This window comes from Mustela putorius, unplaced genomic scaffold (assembly GCF_011764305.1).
Source record: "Mustela putorius furo isolate JIRA1106 unplaced genomic scaffold, ASM1176430v1.1 tig00003972_pilon_pilon_pilon, whole genome shotgun sequence".
Classification (NCBI taxonomy): Eukaryota; Metazoa; Chordata; class Mammalia; order Carnivora; family Mustelidae; genus Mustela; species Mustela putorius.
In genome coordinates, this window is record NW_025422115.1 from 12,156,799 (window position 1) to 12,164,182 (window position 7,384).

General features: G+C 37.5%; 1 non-coding gene across 1 annotated transcript; it reads right to left on the reverse strand.

The window, feature by feature from the left end:
* Positions 1-2,184: 2,184 nt before the first annotated feature.
* On the reverse strand, positions 2,185-2,256 carry TRNAE-UUC. Its single transcript has one exon. It is a non-coding gene; the product is annotated as a tRNA-Glu (tRNA).
* Positions 2,257-7,384: the final 5,128 nt, after the last annotated feature.

Below are 7,384 nucleotides of genomic sequence, written 5' to 3' on the forward strand. Positions count from 1 at the left end.
TTGGGCAAAAGCTAACTAAACATCTGGGAAGGAAGTCTGGGAAATGAAGTTTGTAGCTATGCAGCCCTCTCAGAAAGGATATAAAAGAATATGAAGGATATAAAAGAAGGCAAGAGCAAACAAGAAAATGACCAGAACAGCCCACCCTTTTGGCTATTTGACATCCATTCTCTTCAGCTTTCCACTTGTTTTTTACTTCTGTACTAAGACATAATGTTCAGGGTGTCGTGATAGGATTACCTTAAGTGAGTGATACATTTTCACCACTTCTTCCAAAGGTGAGATATGAAGTCCCATCTATATCTATCACTATAGCAAGCCCTTGGTGAATAAGGCTGTTAAGATAGTTCTGGCCAAAGCCTTTGGTACTGAGGAGATCCACATTGGGAATGTGAATGGTGAGAAGGCAGTTGGTCTGAGAGGTATTTACAGAGGACACTTTTCAGAATTAAAATCTTTAAAGAATTTGGTCATATGTCACATAATGAACAGTATCTGAAGGAATAATTTTCAAAACACTCAAATGTTGTTGTTGTTGTTTTGTTTTGCTTTGTTTTGTTTTAGAGAGGGAGAGAGGACTGGGGCAGGGGCAGAGTTGAGAGAGGAAGAGAGAGAGAGAGAGAGAGATTCTCAAGCAGGCTCCATGCCCAGCACAGAGCCTTGTGGGACTTGATCTTAGGACTCTTGAGATCATGACTTGAGCTGAAATCAAGAATAGGCTGTTTGACTGAGCCACCCAGGCGCCCCTCAATTTTTATGGTCAAATCTTATATTGTCTCCAATACAAACTGAGAATACAAAATTCAATCAAGGTATGGAAGTTACTGTCTTTGGATGAATAGAATATGCACAATATCCCCATGAAAACCTTATCTCTGTCTGCAACTGATGTGATGTTTTTTTTTTGTTTGTTTTTTTTGTTTTGTTTTTTTTTTTGGTTGGTTTAGAGACCCTGGATATTTTCTCTAGTGATTTTATTGTCCAAGTCATGCTCAAGATACCCACAACTGGTATAGCATGAATTTGCCCACATGATTTGACCAATCGCTGTGAATGGCACAGGACGGGTTCAAACAATAGAAATTTCAAAGGAGAAGGCATTGTGAGCTTTAACTACTACTCACCTAGACTTACATTACAGTTAAAAGTATGTAAGTCTCTTCCTAGAATTTTTTTTTTTTTTCTTATCCTGGAAATAGTTTAGGAGCTGAGAAAGTTGCAACACTCCTGCTTGTGAAAGTTTGAATTTGCAGAGTGCTGACCTCAACCTAAGGACAATGTATGATTCTAACAAGAATCTGATTTGATACTTCAGTTTTCCCACATGTTCTGTGAAAATTAGCTAAGTGAATGGATTTGATATTTTCCTTCATTCTCTTCCCCTGTTACATCTCTGTTAAAACCATACTTCTATTTGGAGAACTCTCATTTCTTTATATCCCATCCATAGTGACTCTTGCTTCAGCTCCAGGAAACACCCCATCCTCTCCACTGAATCCTCAAATATTAGCTGCTCTTAGGTTCACCTCAAATATTAGCTGCTCTTGGGTTCACCTCAAATATTAGCTGATCTTGGGTTTAACTTTATCAGCTTTTCCCTTTCTTTTCGTTCACTATCTCTTTAGTGTTGGGCCAGAAATACTTAGTGGGAGCATAAAAACAGTATATTGGCCAGAATCTAAGAAATTCTAAGAAGTCGAAAAGAAATGGTAATTATGTGATGTGATGGAGGTATTAACTCACCTTACTGTGGTAAATATGTGTGTGTGTGTGGTGTGGTGTGTGTATGTGTGTTTATCTCTCTTATCTATCTATATATATATATCATGTTGTGCACCTTTGAATTTACACCTTTAAACTTACATAGTTTACTTATATGTAAATTATCTGAATTAAGGTGGAACAAAAAGTGAATTCCTTTTTCTAATAGAGTTTGACCATTAAACATTAATTATGATTTATTATATTTTAAATGAATTTTATAATGGATGAAAGTGACAATATTGATTACATAAGCAGGATTTTCAAGCCTGAAAATCATGAAGGCTCATAATGCCTACCAAATAATTTGGTAGTTTCCCTACCAAATAACACCTTTCAACAATTATATTAAAAACATTCTTGCTAAGAATGATCCAAATATACCATGGTAATTTTTTACTTAAGTTTTTAAAAACTTTGGCGTTCCCACACCGGGAGTCGAACCCGGGCCGCCTGGGTGAAAACCAGGAATCCTAACCGCTAGACCATGTGGGAGACGACGGGGATGGGTCTAAGTGTAAGTGTATTGAAACCTTCTCATCTACTTCCGCTTTCAGCGTCCGGCCCCGCCTCTTGTTGCACCAGTTCTCTGCGCGTGCGTGGTTTTTCGGCATTCCGCAATCAGCAATGGAGGTGTGCTCCGTGCTCTTTCTCCAGGTCTGGACTCGCTTCGTACGCGGTCTTGTGGACTCCCCCGCCCGCCTCTCCCCCCTCCCAAGGAAGCTGCAGCCTCCACAAACCTCAGTTAAAAAACTGGGGCGGGGAAATATGGGAAGGAATGGTTTGAATGCCTCAAGGAACATGTTATGAGATTGGCTTCCCAGGTCCCGTTGACGCTGCGTGTAAACTTTTATTAGACCAGATTTTTCCACTCGTGAGGTTTAGGTCAGGAATTTTGCATTTAGAAGCCTGCGTACCCCGAATAACCCGTGGGGATCGTTTGGGGCAGCAAAGCCTTTGGTACTACTGTTTTTACAATCTTGTTTAGAAATGGCCTTACCTTATTAAAATCAGAGCAAAACACCCAGGACTGTAAAGGAAAATCCGCACGTTGTACTATGTAAGCAACTCATACTTCGGTAGGTGGTGGGTTGTGGGGCTTGGAGGGTAGTAAGAAAACAAACCACAGGCGGGGAGATAAACGTACAAATGATTGGTATCATACAGAGAAACTACACATGATTTATAATAAGACAAACGCTGCAATACAAAAATGAAAACTTGCTGAGAACAGGCCGTTAGTTGGAGAGGAACCCCTCGGACAGAAACCATTTGAAAAAAATAATAATAATAATAAACTTCAACCTCACAGGCTCCCAGCTAGCATTTGGACAAAAAGCAAAAGTGTAAAAATGTCAAGTGTTGGTAAGTATGTGGGAAAAGGAAGTTCTTAGAAACTCATAAAATTTGATCAAGGAGGCACAGTGTCAGGATTTCCTATATGTGTTTATGACCAAGCATTTACATTTTTTAAATTTAATAAAACCAGTATTGTTCTTGAATTGCTTCTCAGGCGCTGAACACCAAGACACACTGCTTGTGAAAGTAATAGATACACTTTAGGGCACATAAAATACCACAGTGGAGGGCCAGGATCATCCTGAGCAAAAATCAAGTAAGAGTGAAAGGATTAAAATATTCTTAATCTCTAAGAATTTAAAATGTCTGTTGAAAAGTAAACAATTCTTAAGATTTGAAAACTTTTGGGTTGCCTGGAGGTTCAGTTAAGCGTCTGCCTTGCTCAGGTCATGATCCCAGTGTGCTGGGTTGAAGCCCAGTGTCTGGCTCCCTGGTCATTGGGGAGCCTGCCTCTCCTCTCCCTCTGCACCTCCCTCTGCTTGGGTTCTTGCTTGCTCGCTCTCTCAAATAAGTAAAATAGTTAAAAAAAAAAAAAAGAATTGAAAATATTTTTTGGCATAAATAATATCATGTCAACATTCTAGCTATAGATTGAAAGAAAATGTTTGAAATAGGTCTGATAAGAAAAAGTGACTATTATTACCATACAACTGAATCTTAGCATCTGGGGAAACCCACAGGGATAGGGGTCAAGGAAAGAATGAATAGTGGATGGAGAAACAAGGAGTTCTGATTAGTCAATAAATTCCAGGAAAAAGCACAAGCTCATGTGTAACCATTGCAATACAATGTAAACCGAGGCTAAGATATCCAGGGTCAGGAAAGAAGTGAGGACACAAACTCAGATGGAGATGGGTTGTGGGGATGGGGAGGAACAACTTGGCAATTATCTATCAAAATGTGTAAATTGTGTATTTAATTCAGCATTTTAAATTCTGTGTTGCCCATAACCAGGTACCCTATGACAAAGGGTATTAGGGAGGATTATATGGGAGGCAGTGCTACCAGTAGAGTATTGGGGCCTCCTCCTACTCCCTGCAGATCCCACACAGGAAAACAAGGAGCACAACACAGATTTCAAGGTCATTCACTACCCTGCTGAAAAATGAACAGTGATGGCTGGCTGGCTGCCTTTCCCCTGCCATGCTGAGCACAGTATCCTTCCCAGTCCCTTCCAGCTGAGGCAGAGGGGACCAGAGGCTCAAGATGGAATGAGAAAAACCCTGGAAATGCAAGCCACTTACCAACCACCAACACATAAGTTACATTGTTACATTTAGCAATTAAGTTTGGTTGCATTAAGTCACTGTAATTTAGGGTTTGTTAGTAGTAGAAATAATGCTAAGTTTCCTAAAATGATAAGGGCAAGACAAGAAGAAAAGAATTTCCTAGTAGGTGATTAAGTGCCTGAGGCAATGGTTATGGCTTTGTTTCTGGTTTTAGTGAAAACTGAAGTACAGTAGGAAGATTCCAATGTTTTGCTTGGTTTTACAGAGTGGTGCATCAGAATCCTTCCATTTGGTAGTTTAAGTAATTAAAAAAAATTGGAGTTAGTATCTCACATTTCTTTTAATGCATATTTGATGTATTTTAGTAATTTAGAGATTTAAGATCTGAAAGATAACCTTGGGGATTTTTAAGGCCAGAACCTCAAAAATAACCAGGAATTTAAATCATCCAACTAATAGATTTAGTGAAACCCTTTTAGGAGATCGTTTTGTGTTGACTCCATGATAAGGATAATATGATTATGCTGAAATAAATAAAAACTAGAGAGCAGTTTCTCTATAAGGGAATGGAAAATTCCAAGGACAATATATATACTGAATAAAAAGTATTAAGTTCTAATGTCTTTCTAGGAGTTGTAATTTGGCAAATATAGTACTACTGATAATAATTTTTTTATTAAGTTGGGTAAACTGAAGGCTGTAATAAAATAATATGAATAATGTGTGTGTATGTATTTGTGTGTATAAATTTCTTCTGCCTTTTGAAGTCAGATATACCTGGCATAAATCCTAAATTCAGAAGCTGACCAGCAGTTAACTTTTGGAAAAACTACTGAATCTTTGAAAATGAGTATCTCCCCACCATGCCCCCAACCCCTCCCATGTTAAACATACACAGCCAATACTTGACCCCATTCCTTGAAGGGATTTCATGTGTGCTCTCTGCATTTGGATGTGTGTTCTTTGTCTTATGCTTTCATTCTTTTCTTCTTTAGTTTTATTTATTTTTGAGAGAGAGAGAGAAAGAGAGAGCGAGAGCACAAGCAGAGGGAATAGCAGGCAGAGAGGGAGAAGCGGACTTCCCACTGAGCAAAGAGCCCTGTGTAGGGTTTGATACCAACACTCTGGGATCATGACCGGAGCTGAAGGCAGCAGCTCAATTGACTGAGCCACCCAGTGTCCCTGCTTTCATTCTTTTGCTGGAATCGGGCAATGTTTCTTCTCTGTATCATTTATTTGACAGTTGTCTAAGATTTTGTAGTTTTCATCATCTTTCTATGTTAAATAACTTCGAATACATTGTAAGCAACTTGGGGTAAGAACATGTCTGAAGTATTTCTCTATCCTGTCTATGCGGATCATGGGGCCTAGTACACAATAGATACGCAATGATTTTTTAAATACTTTAAAAATATATATTTTATTTATTTATTTGACCGAGAAAGGGAGATCACAAGCAGGCAGTGGGCAGAGAGAGAGGCAAGCAGGCTCCCTGCTATGTAGAGAGCCTGATGCAGGGCTTGATCCCAGGACCCTGAGATCATGACCTGAGTGGAAGGCAGAAGCTTAACCTACAACAATTTTTGATTGGTTTATTTTCTTTTCAGTGATAGTAAGATTATGGAAGTAATTTTTGGCAAGTCCACTGTGTTTCCAAAATGTGTCCATTTGGGAAGGAAGATGGTAACCACCCTTATTCTTGCTTTAACAAACACATGAAACAAAGCAAGTGAACAATTGGCATTGCTTCCATAGAGCATCTTTGATTATTCTCTAAGCCAAACCAATTTTTTATTTAAAAAGTAGTTGTTTATTATATTATGACTAGCCGCATGGAATTGCCAATAACCCCACAGGTTTTGATTTACTAAAATGGAAATTCCATGTTTCAACACAACTCTTCCCCTAAGTGTGAGCATCCAGATTTACCTAATAACAGGAAAGATTTAAAGAAAACATGCTATTTAATTAAAATCATAGTTTTTCCAACATCAACAGCAACAACAATAATGAAAGCAAAACAAAACAAAACAAACAAACAAACAAACAAAACCAACTATACTTGCTTCCAGGACATGGATACTTTGCTTTCTAAAGTCATCACGAAAAGGTGAAAGCCTAGTGGGTAATATTTATTTTAGAAAGGTTGAGGGGTGGGAAGAGAACAGTTGTAGAGTATTTGTTTAACAATTCTATTCTGGGTGTGTAAGAGAAGAGTTGAAATGTGATTCACAGCTTCAACCTTATTTAAATCAGTGAGAACTCCTAAATTATTATGGCAGAAAAATTTCCTTTCAACATATAAAAAGCATTTATGAATCGTCTCTAACATGTGGACTCCCTCAAAATAAGTTGTACTTCCAAGTATGTTAAAAAAACAGTCATTGCTTCAGAGAATTAGCGCAAGGTTAAAGAGATTGTAGCAACCATTAAAAAGACTGTGACATTAATATTGAAGCTGCAGCAGGTCTTAAGTAAGAATGAATTTGTCGGAGAGATAACTGAGTATACACAGGCTTAGATTTTTACTGGTTAAGCAGAAGCCTATTCAAGTGAGGTTTTGAGCTTACACAAATGTTGAGATCTACTTTAAAAAAAGGAACACAAAACCATGAATACAAAATTCTGATGGAAGTAGATATTTATTTAGAGTAAGAAGAAATCATTACAAATCACACGTTTAACAATTGAAAAATAGTAACAAATATTAAGTATTAGATATTTAATATTTAACATAAATAAAACATTTAAAAATCTAGATAAAATTTTATTTATTAAATTCTAATGCCTCCTATGTTACTTTTCTTTCCTGCATACTCTTTGTCCTTTCCACATATGACAGAGAATGTAATATTTTCTATGAAGGGAATAGAAAGATAATACAGTCTTTAGTAGCATCATTTTTGAAATTTGTTCTTATGTTATTGATAGTTGAGAAAATTTCTTTCAGTTCCTCAACTCATTATTAGTAATATCTTATACATTTTTAACATTGCTGGTAAATTATGGCAACCTCTGTTAAGATTCTTTCATAT